This window comes from Gavialis gangeticus, unplaced genomic scaffold, assembly GCF_001723915.1.
Source record: "Gavialis gangeticus isolate Ggan-Ray unplaced genomic scaffold, GavGan_comp1, whole genome shotgun sequence".
In the NCBI taxonomy this organism is placed as follows: Eukaryota; Metazoa; Chordata; order Crocodylia; family Gavialidae; genus Gavialis; species Gavialis gangeticus.
Window position 1 is genome coordinate 22,877,518 of NW_017729031.1, and position 10,255 is coordinate 22,887,772.

General features: G+C 43.3%; 1 protein-coding gene across 8 annotated transcripts in view; it reads left to right on the forward strand.

Moving 5' to 3' along the window:
- The window catches only part of NCKAP5 (NCK associated protein 5), a 962,935-nt gene that overhangs the window by 368,902 nt on the left and 583,778 nt on the right, over window positions 1–10,255 (forward strand). The window contains exon 1 of one of the 8 annotated variants that reach the window (XM_019522516.1): window positions 212–364. The exons of the other annotated variants lie outside the window; for them this stretch is intronic. The gene's annotated coding sequence lies outside the window, so the exon portion shown is untranslated. Of the gene's footprint in view, window positions 1–211; window positions 365–10,255 lie in introns of those variants that run through there. 8 annotated transcript variants of the gene reach the window in all.

A 10,255-nucleotide genomic window follows, 5' to 3' on the forward strand; every position in this document is an offset into this window, starting at 1 on the left:
CTTAATGCTGATGGATGGCACCGAAACCGCCCCCCCCCCCCTTTTTTTTAAAGAGGAGCGAGGCGCGTGTCGCCGCGTCTGGGATGCTCGGACATGTGGGTGAATCCCCGCCTCCCTCCGGGGTCCGCGGGCCGGGCGGAGTCTCCCTGCGGCCCGGGGCGCTCCGGCTCCGGCGCCCGGGCCCGGCCAGCAGGCTGCTGCTGACCCCGACAGCTCTCCGGAAACAAACTTGCTAAAGAAATCAGTTCCTTGCAGAGCCCAGAAATAGCAATTTCCTTCTCTGGTCCCCCCCCCCCTCCCTCCTTCCCTTATGGGGAAGCTGAACACTTTCTCACTGCTTTTCAAGCAGAGGAGGACAGCACAGGTAACCGGTGCACTGGGGGGGTTGGGGTTTTTTTTGTTTTTTGTTTTTTAGGGGTTGTTTTCTGTCTCTTTCTCTTTTTCCCTGTGTGCCTGTGGGGTTGATGCGAACAACGACTGCATCCAGAAACGGTCTGCTTGGCTGAGCCTGGGCAGTGGAGAAACCCGGGCTAGTGACACGTTCAGTTGGTGTTTATGCGCAGCTGGTGCTGGGCAGCTCTCTCCTTCCGTGCAAAGCGTCTCAGAGACTTGAGGTTGCGTGCAGACAGCGTCTTCTGTGTTGTCCTCCGAATCCCGGCGACACAAATGGCCTGACACGACCGTGATTTATTTTCCTTTTTTTTTTTATTTCCTTTTTCTTCTTTTAGGACGGAGGAAAAGAAATCAAATCAGTGTAGCGTTCTTAGGGGTTTGCCTTGAGCAGGAGCATGATGATGAGCCATGTGATGTTTGCTTTCTATATGACGCTTCCCCAGAGTGAGCCTGTCGACCCTGTTGCTTCAGAGGCGCTGTATTTTCTTTCTCCTTGTCTCGTGCGATTCTGGTAGAAGCAGCCGAACGATTTGGCGCGCTTGTTGCCGTGAAATAGTTTAAAAAATGAATCAGCGTGATGCGGCACAAGTGAAGTGGTGTGGCTGGAAGGGAAAAAAACTCGGAAGAAAATGAAGTCAGATTAGCCAAAGTTAAAATACACAAGGCAGGAAGAGAAAAAAATAGGGTGCTGAGTGATCAATCGCTGTTCCTGTCTGAGAAACTTTCAATTGTCCCTTCTATAAACAGCAGTCATAGACCCCCCCATCCATTTTTTCCGGGGGGAGGAGGGAGTTTGCTCATGAAGTGAAGGGTTTACCTGGGAAGTGATCTAAAACCAAAAGTATAATGACCTTGCAGCTTGCTTCAAGGTCCGTTTTTTTTTTGTAAATGGCATAAATTCTGGAGGCCCCACAGCTGACACGGTGTTGCTAAACGTAATATTCTATTTGAAGTTATATTTTAGATAACTGGCTCCCGTAACTGGATATAGTAACACTCACAGCATTGCTGTTGAAATGGTTTACAGGCTATCCAGTTGTAAACTTGTATTGATTTTATTTTTAAGCGGTGCTTATTGTTTATCATTAGAAAGTTTGCTATGCTAACTTTTTAACAAGCAAAGTAAGAATTCATAGGCAAGGGATTTCAATCTGAGGGGCTGAGTGTGTATATTACTGGATCGCAGATAAGCTATGTAAGTAAACAGAAGTGCAGCGATCTGTTATTGTGCATGGCTGTGGAGCTGTCATGGGACCTTTTCACTAGTTAATAGCAGAAGGCTTCGTGGGAACTGTTTGATCTGCAGGACTTTTGCTTGGCAGTCGTTTACTTAAGATTATTACATTTTGTTTGCAGTCTTGTATTTGCTAGCCATTATTGCATTTTTAGTTCCAGGCTTCCCAGAGTTACGGGTTAGTAGGTCAATAAAAATTACTCAGAGATGCCGGAACTGACCAGTTAAGTTTTTAAACGTAGTTGGGAATAAGCTTGCCAATACTCAAAACCTGTAGGATTTTTTCCTTGGGATCTTGGTGCAGATTATCAGTAATGAATTGATGTTGAGATCAACGTGTTTCTTGTGACTTGAGTATCTAGAATGCTGCCCTGAATGCTCTTGTTGTTTAAAGGGAAACAAATTGGAGAAATTCAATAATTGTACTTTTGGGGGTGGGGGAGGGGGTGAAGTACTCAGTATTCCTAATTTATTTGCTGAGACTGAGAGCTAAGAGTCTGAGCTGAGTTCACTTGGTGTCTAGTGGGGCTCCACTGGATTGACAGTGGTAGAACTGAAATCACCGTCCTGTTTGTGGTGCTGCAAATTTAGACGTTTTCTCCATATTTGTGACAGTTTACTACACTTGATATGGTTGTAAGGTCACAAAAATGGTGATTTGATAAAGTGCTATATATATCGGGTTTCTACTTCAGAGCGTTGGGTATTTGAAGGTATCCCAGAATTTGTTTCTGGGCCGTTAGCTCTTAAAAGCGACATAGGTAGGTAGATGGTGCATGCAACTCACTGTGGACTTGACTCTGCGATTCCTTCTCTAGTTGAGTAGTATTTGAGGAATCTCATTGAGTAATGTGATCTTATTTCAGCAAAACATTTACCTGCCTGGCATGAATCTGGAAGTTCAAAGGAAGTAGTCATGCCCATGTCCCTACATAATCTCAGTGATATACTGATGAGACGTTGAGGAGGGAAAGGAAGCTCCATGTAGATACCCTGGGTGCTGACAGATGCGCAGGTCCTTGCTCTAACTCATGGCACTTTACAGAAAGCGCCACAAGTTAGAGCGACCGTCCCCATCACCCAGCAGACATTCTCCTGTTGGATTTGGGGCAGGGAAGGGAATCAAGCTCCACTTTGGAGCTGATCCAGCAGAGGAGCCTGCCTGCAACCTCTTCCCTAGCCTCCCACCCCAGCTCCAGTGCTGTCTGTGGAAGGGAGCAGGGAGATGGGAGGGAAGGGAGCTGTGGGATGGGGTTTGGCCTGCCTGAGCTGGAGAAGGAAGAAGCTGGGGGGGCAAGGTGAGGGGGGCTCCAGTCCACCTGCGCTCCACCCCAGCTCAGGCTGGGCAAACCCCAGCCCACAGTTCTCTCCCCCTTCCTTCCTTCAGGCAGCCCTGGGAGCTGGACTGGGCAGCCCAGTCCTGATCACGTGAGGGATTGACAGAAGTTCCCTAAGGTGCTCCACTTTGGAGCGCCTTCATCTGATCCCTCATTAGATGAGGGTTAATTTTTCACGTGATCAGCCACTTTTAAAGTGCTCTGCTGCCGTGTACTTCTGTCATAGTATGTCGGTAGACTGCTCTAAGGGGGCCAATGGTGCGACACATGTCACTTCTGTCAGCACCCTTTGACAGCAAACTGGAAAAAAAAAGCTTTTGGATGATTCAGTATCTCCTTTGTGTGGTTATTGCTGGACCATCTTTCTAAGAATAACATTGTGGCTGTTCTTGGCCTCAAAAGTATATCTTTCCCTCTTGCATCCCAAAGACTGGGGTTGGGCATCCCCCTGGGGTGTGTGGCCCCCATTGGTGAGTCCCATACAGCCTGTAGCTGCTTAGTTGGACAACCCTGCCCTCTGCTAATGAATTGCCTGTTAAGGCCCTAGTCCTGCAAATCTTTATGTGCATGACTGACTGAATTGCTGCCTCCTTGAAATCACTGGGCTACTCACAGCACTAAACAACCTGTGGGATATTTTCAGGACAGGGGCTTTAATGACAAGCTACTTAGGAAAGGGAGTAGAAGGCTATTCCCCTCCCCCACCTTTGTTGTTCGTTATCTTCAAGGACTTCCCCAGTGATCTACTATTAGTTTGACCCTGGTTAAAATCTAATCCATGTAATCCAACAGTTCTAGCATGGGAAGGGTTGTAAAGCAAATATGGTTTCTATTGCTTATTCCCTACCTTGCTGTGATTATTATGGGGGTTTGAGACCACAGCTCTTACCCAAGACATCGGCCACATGTTGCACTGGAACGAGGCTGAGGGATTTGCTCAGACACTCTTTGCCTTCTCTTCTTTCTAGTTCTGGAGCTGTTGCTGGTCAGGAAGTAATTTTGAAGATGGTCTGCAAAGGAAAGCCTGCCTCTGTCTTTCATGGCTGAAAGTATTATAAAGAGACACTTCTGCCTGTTCTAATTTAAAATTTAGGTCGGTACTTATTTACTCTGATTGCCTCCAGCAATGGCTGAAGGACTAGTAGAATTAAGTTGTCAGAAAAGTTTTGAAAACAAAATCAGAACAAGTGAAACCTGATTTTAAAAAATCAGACAAGTTAAAATGTTTTTTGGTAATACATTTAATTTGAGTGCATTTGAGAAAAGTTCTGTGCCATTGCCAACAACTCCTATGATGTACTTAGTGTTTTTCTTAATGTCCTAGTTCCAGGCATCATTTGCTTATGCAAGAATCACTTTTAAAAAGTGAATTCTGAAATTTTTAGCTCCCCAGTCTTGCAGGGAAAATCTTGAGAACAAAAAGTCAGTCTCAAAAACTGGTCAAATTTGTATTAAAAGGTGGGGAAGAGGGATGGGAGAATGGCAAAAAAAAAAATCAGTTCTTGGGTTGGGTAATGTTGGAGTTCTGTTGTTGTTGTTAAAACTTCCTTACTTCCACCCCTCTTCTTATGGATTGTGTGTTCACAGTTTCATCAAAATAAAAAAAGATCCTACTATAAAAAGAGGCAGCCTCGGACTCAACCGATCTTAGAGCAGGAAAAAACAAAACAAGACGGAGAGAGAAGAATTGTTAAAAGTGGGAAAACCAGAACAAACTTCCAGGATTTTATGATGTCATAAAGAAGCAAAAAGGCATTGCCTCTTTTTCTCTTCTTTTCTAGGTTGCTTTTAAACTGTGTAATACCAAACTATCTCAGCCAAGTTAAATGCCTGCCAATTGGTTTCCCTACATCTTTGTTCAGTGTTATAATAGTTGTCCTTGTATTGTTTATAATATCCCTTTTGATAGAATCTCAGATCCTGTTGGCCTTTGTTGCCCTAATTGGACAATGCATTCATCTCATTAAGCTAACTTTTTTATATCTCAGAAGACTTTAAGTGACAGTACATTCCTGGCCTTTGTCCAGTAATGTATATTGTTCTCTGTGACATGAAAGGAAGAAAAAAATCACTTCCTTTTCCCAAGAGGAAAGTTACCAGCCATTGGATATACTACTGTACTCTTGCGCTTATTTTTTTCCTGAAGATGAGCTACGTTGCTTATAACAATTCTGTTGTCATTGGCGAATATTAAAGCTGTAGGCACAGTCCTGGGCCAGGTCATTTCAAAGCTAATTGAAATGCAATGTATACATAACTTTCCCAGTATTTATTTTTCTCTACTTTCAAGCTGTTGCTTATAGCTTATGCCCAGGGTACATGTCTACATACGGTATGCTGGCCAGACAAAGAATTAGAAGCCAAACTTGTACTTTCTTAAACTACTGATGACCTCGCTGACATCAGTAGTTTTGCTTGCACATAAGTTTTCTTTCTCTCTTTCCTACGTTGTGGTTCACTGAAGGCACAGTGGAATGTGACATCATAAATACTGGAAGTCTTATTGAAATCCATGGTATGTGTTTAACGTACGTTGCCATACGTAACGGTGCATAGAATGTCATATTTGTAGAGTCTGATCCAAAACCAGTGGAGTAATTTAGTCTTCCCATTAACTTTGGCGTTGTTCTAAAGTAACTCTTTGAGTCACACTGAACATGCATTGTGCCTGACCTTGTATCTCATACCAGTTTTATATTCCTGCAACTCCACTCTAGTGATTTTTTTCTCCTGCTTTCTATTGAACAGCTAATCAGAATCATGCCTAGTTGATGTTAATGGGATTGTTGCATGCCAACATACAAGCAGATTAGTGTATGGTTAAATTATAAATAGTGTGTATAATAATACAGGGGAATGCAGGGATTGCCTCCAGTTTTTGCTCTTAGATGAAAGATTTGAAGTTCATAGAGCAGAGCCCACTGTTAGCATAAACAGTCTTTTTGGATGCTTTTTCTTTTTTCTTTTGCTTGGCATCAGATATCAACTTCCAAATCTCTGTCAGTAGGCATGTCGACACGTTCATTAATGTACAGTGGTTACTGCACATTCAGATTAGTACCTGTAATAACAGGTACTAACTGAATGTGCATTAACTGGTGCTACTGTGTAGTAGCATTGGCGCACAGGTTTTTTTATGCTAATGCTCAGTAGACTAATTCTACTGCGCATTAGCATGTTAGCACGGCTTTTGCCATGACATGCTAAGGTGCAGTAGAATCAGTCTACTGTGCACTTAGTGTCTTGTGTAGATGTCCCCACTATTTGGTATTATCACTCAATGTGTGGATTCCATCTACCCTGTCTGGGCATTTGTAAAGATTGCAGCTTTTGATGAAGTGCTGTGCTGTTTGTTGGATACCACATTCATGCAGAGGGCTGTCCAAGCTGTTCATCTTGTGAAGTGTTGTTCTGAAGCATCCATATCCAGATCTCAGTCTGTTCTGCTTAATCCATACTTCTCTGTCAAGGTCATGTCCAATGGGGGACTTATTTGGTGATAATATAAAATGCTGTAGGAATAGGTGTGACCTTTTCCAGTGGTCGGCCCACTCTGTTGCTGCCCATAGGTTTGATTCAGCATCCCCAATTTCTTCCAGGATCTTGTAGGCTTCATATACAAGTGGTTTATGACTTTTAAGCCTCTTAAGCCTCCATCTGTTTGCGTCTTCAGTTAACAGTTGAAGGAGCAGGTGATTTTCATCATCTCTTGTCTCTATGGCCAGTAATGATGTTTGGGTCTGTCTTATATCATTTGGTCTAATGCCCGAGAGTACAGGGAGTTCATTTGTGTGTATAGGTTGTGCAGCCTGTTATGAGTCTCAGTGCACCGTGAAGTACAGTGTTGATCTTTTTAGAGTGACAAATTCTGGACCATACAGGAGCACAGTATTTTGCTGGGGGAGTGACTACCTTCTTGTGGTGCTGCCTGTGAGTAGCTGCAAAGCAAATTTAAAAGTCCCTACCAAGGCAATTGGACTTTCTATTTTTGTTTTTCCAGTTTCAATACAGTATACTTTCCAATTTTGATATACTAACTACAGGATGAGCTAAAGGAAGCCCTTGTATTTACAGAGGGAAAGCTTGACCGTTCTTCAGCGTAATATTGAAAGGAATACCTAGCTCAAGCAAACAGTACTGTGGATGGTTACAAAGAGGTCACAGTTTAGAACCCAGTCGTTACTGCCTAGCAAAATAATAGCTACCAACAGAAATTAAATTTTACTGTGCTCACGTACAATTCTATTCAATTGGGGAAATTAATTTGAACTTGGGCAGAAGGCAGGGCAGGTTGGCACCCTAGGCCACAAACAAATCTTGCATTGGTCCTGGAAGAAACCATTTTATCTTAGGACAAAATGCAGTTGTTCAGGTGTCCAGGTTCATTGTCCTGAGACAAGCTTTACAAAGGTTCATGGGAAAACAAGTGCTAACAGCTTGTCTTGGGATACCGTGAAGTGCATCTTAACGGTTGTTACAGGTTTGCATCTTCGAATCAATGGCAAAAAGCAGCAGTGCATTCAGCTGCTTGCTAAACCCTAGCTGGAAGGGCAGTATGTACACACCAATCCCAGGATATTTGTTTCAGGACAAACATGGGGACAACTTGTCCCAGGACAAATGCAACATCTATTCTTGCGTTATGCCGTCATACTTATGTCAATATTCACATTTGTCAAAGTAAATTCACATGTTTATTGGCAGTTGACTAGGGGTCCTACTCAAGGGCTTCATTGTACTAGCGCTGAACAAAAAAGTGTTTGCTGCACAGAGCTAAAAATTTAAGTGCAAGATGAGACAAAAAATGCATAGAATAATGCGGACAAATTAATTCATGAAAGCAGAGAGATGTGGTTGACCAGCTTTAGAGTTGGGTGAAAGTCAGTTCTGTCCTGTGACAAATTCCAGATTCTTAAAAAAAAATAAATGAAAAAACTGTTTTGGAACAAAGACTGAAGATGTCAAAATATTCTGTGGAAAGGGAGAAAATGTGGAAAATTATAGGTGGCGAGGAAAGAGAGTCAGGAATCAAGGATTAGAAGACAGTAAAAAATAGAAAAAGTTGGCTGAGAGGGCAGGTGTAGATTCAACTGAGTCTGAGAAATACTATATGTCAAGGGAGATTGCAAGACAGATTGAGGAGAGAGAAACATTGTCATAGAGGACATCATTCTAGCCATGAGATATGCCAGACATGTTCTGCAGCACAAGAGCAGGAATGAAGAAAGTGGCTATTGGGATTAGCCAGGATTAGGGGATTGATTGGGTGGAATATGTGCTGAGATGCAGGCAAACTAGCAACTTCCCCACCCCATGCCTGTTTTATGGGAAGTGGAATCATTTTGCATTAAATCAACATTTCAAACTTTAGAGTTTCTTATTCAGAAATATTTCTCTACTGTATAACCACGGTGTCAAACTGAAACCTGTTGGCAGAGCATATTCCCTGCTTTACAGACACCTGAGGGCCATACCCATAATCTCTCACCCTGAACAAGCACAGCTAGGTGTGCAACATCACTCGCATTTGTGTTTTCATCAGTTGCTACTGAAAAAGTCTTCGCCTTGTTCTGGAGTCGACTGCAAATTATCAGATTAGTTAGATCTGTTGGCTAATATTTGCCAAGGCTTGCTGCTTCTCTGGCCACATCTGCAGCCTTTATCATACATTTTAAGAATTTTTCCCTCAGCAAAGAGTTGTGAAGAAGCGGCAGTTCCTTGAGAAAGGACATGGGTATGTCTCACTGCTCTGTTACCTGGGTGGGTGCTTGTGTGTAGAGAAATTGTTGCTTTTTCAAAGACTGTTCTAATATGCTTAGTTTGTCTTCACACAGCTTCCTAGGAAACTTTGATGCCACAGCATGACTCATAACTAGGGAGCTACCAAAATTGCAATTTCATGGATTTCATGGAAATGAAGGGAAAAAGCAGGCAGACACTGGGGGTGAGCTAAGCAGCTCCGGCGTCAGTCAACCCAAGAATAGTATTGGCTGGTTTGGAGTAGTGAAGGAGAATGAGGCCACCTCCAACTCCTTTTCAACATTAAACTCATGCAGGGCACTGAAAATGTCAACAGGCAATTTCAGGAAAGCTCAGCGGGCCAGATGACCCACTTCCACCTGCCTGGTGTTTGACTCCCTGGTATAAAAGAATGTTCCATATGAAGCAAATACAGGAATAATGGGGCTTGGGGGCATCGCGAGGGTCTTCTTGCTCAAATTCTACACATTGCACCTAAGTTATTCTAGACAGAGGCGTAACTGCCCTGGGTGGCAGCAGCATGCAGTGCAGTAGTAATAGTTGCTGCTAGGGGAGATGTCACCTCTTTTGTCTTTGACATGCATGTCAAGTGGACAAAAAAAATCCATCACTTTATTTCCCTTTGTCCCCCCTAAGTGGCTAAATAAATGAGGTGACACCTTCCACTGTGAACCACCAGCCACTACTCCTGCACCAGTGCTGCTGCTCTACCTTTAGTGAGGAGGGCAGAATAGGAATAGGGGTGAGGTGGGGGACACACACACAAGGGTGAGGTGCCCACCAGACCCTTTCCCCTCCAGTGCCCTACATTGAGTATTTCTGTTGTTGCAACATGAAATAGTTTTGGCTTGTTTTTAACAGCTTTGTATTGCTGACCCATGTTGAGATTGGGCTCCATCAGAACATCTTTCTTGGCAGCGCTACCGGAAATCCAGTTATCCCCAGTTCCGTATTTGTACATGTGTCTTTATGCATAGCCAACCGAAACTCTGTAGCCCAGTTCCCCAGTTTATCAGAATTTCTTTCAGTTTTGTCCTCCAAAGTGTTTGCAGCCTCTCCAACGTCTGTGTCATCTGAAAGTTGGTTCAATGTATTCTCCATCATCTGCATCATTTAATAAAAATGTTAAACAGCTCAGACACCCAGGCAGACCCCTGTGGAACTGCATTTGAGACCTCCTGCCAGTCTGACATTGATCCGATAATAGCTACTCTTCACTCGCAGTTATTAAACCAATTATGTATCCATGTAATGGTAATTCATTCTAGCCCACACTTCTCCAAAGCATTGGATGTCTGGCGTTGGCTGCAACTAGATGTGGGAGTTGGGGTGGGCTGGTGCTCCTAATGGTGCTGAAAACCTTTCAGTTGTCTAGATGTTGGGTTTGGCTTGTATGTTCTAGTTGTGTGTTTGTTTGTTTGGACTGATTTTTTTTTTTTTTTTTTTTTCCTTTTTTTTTAAGCCTACACTCTTTGTAGCATATTTTTAACCTAACAAATTTTCCGGCACTTCAGTTGAAAGACATTAAGAG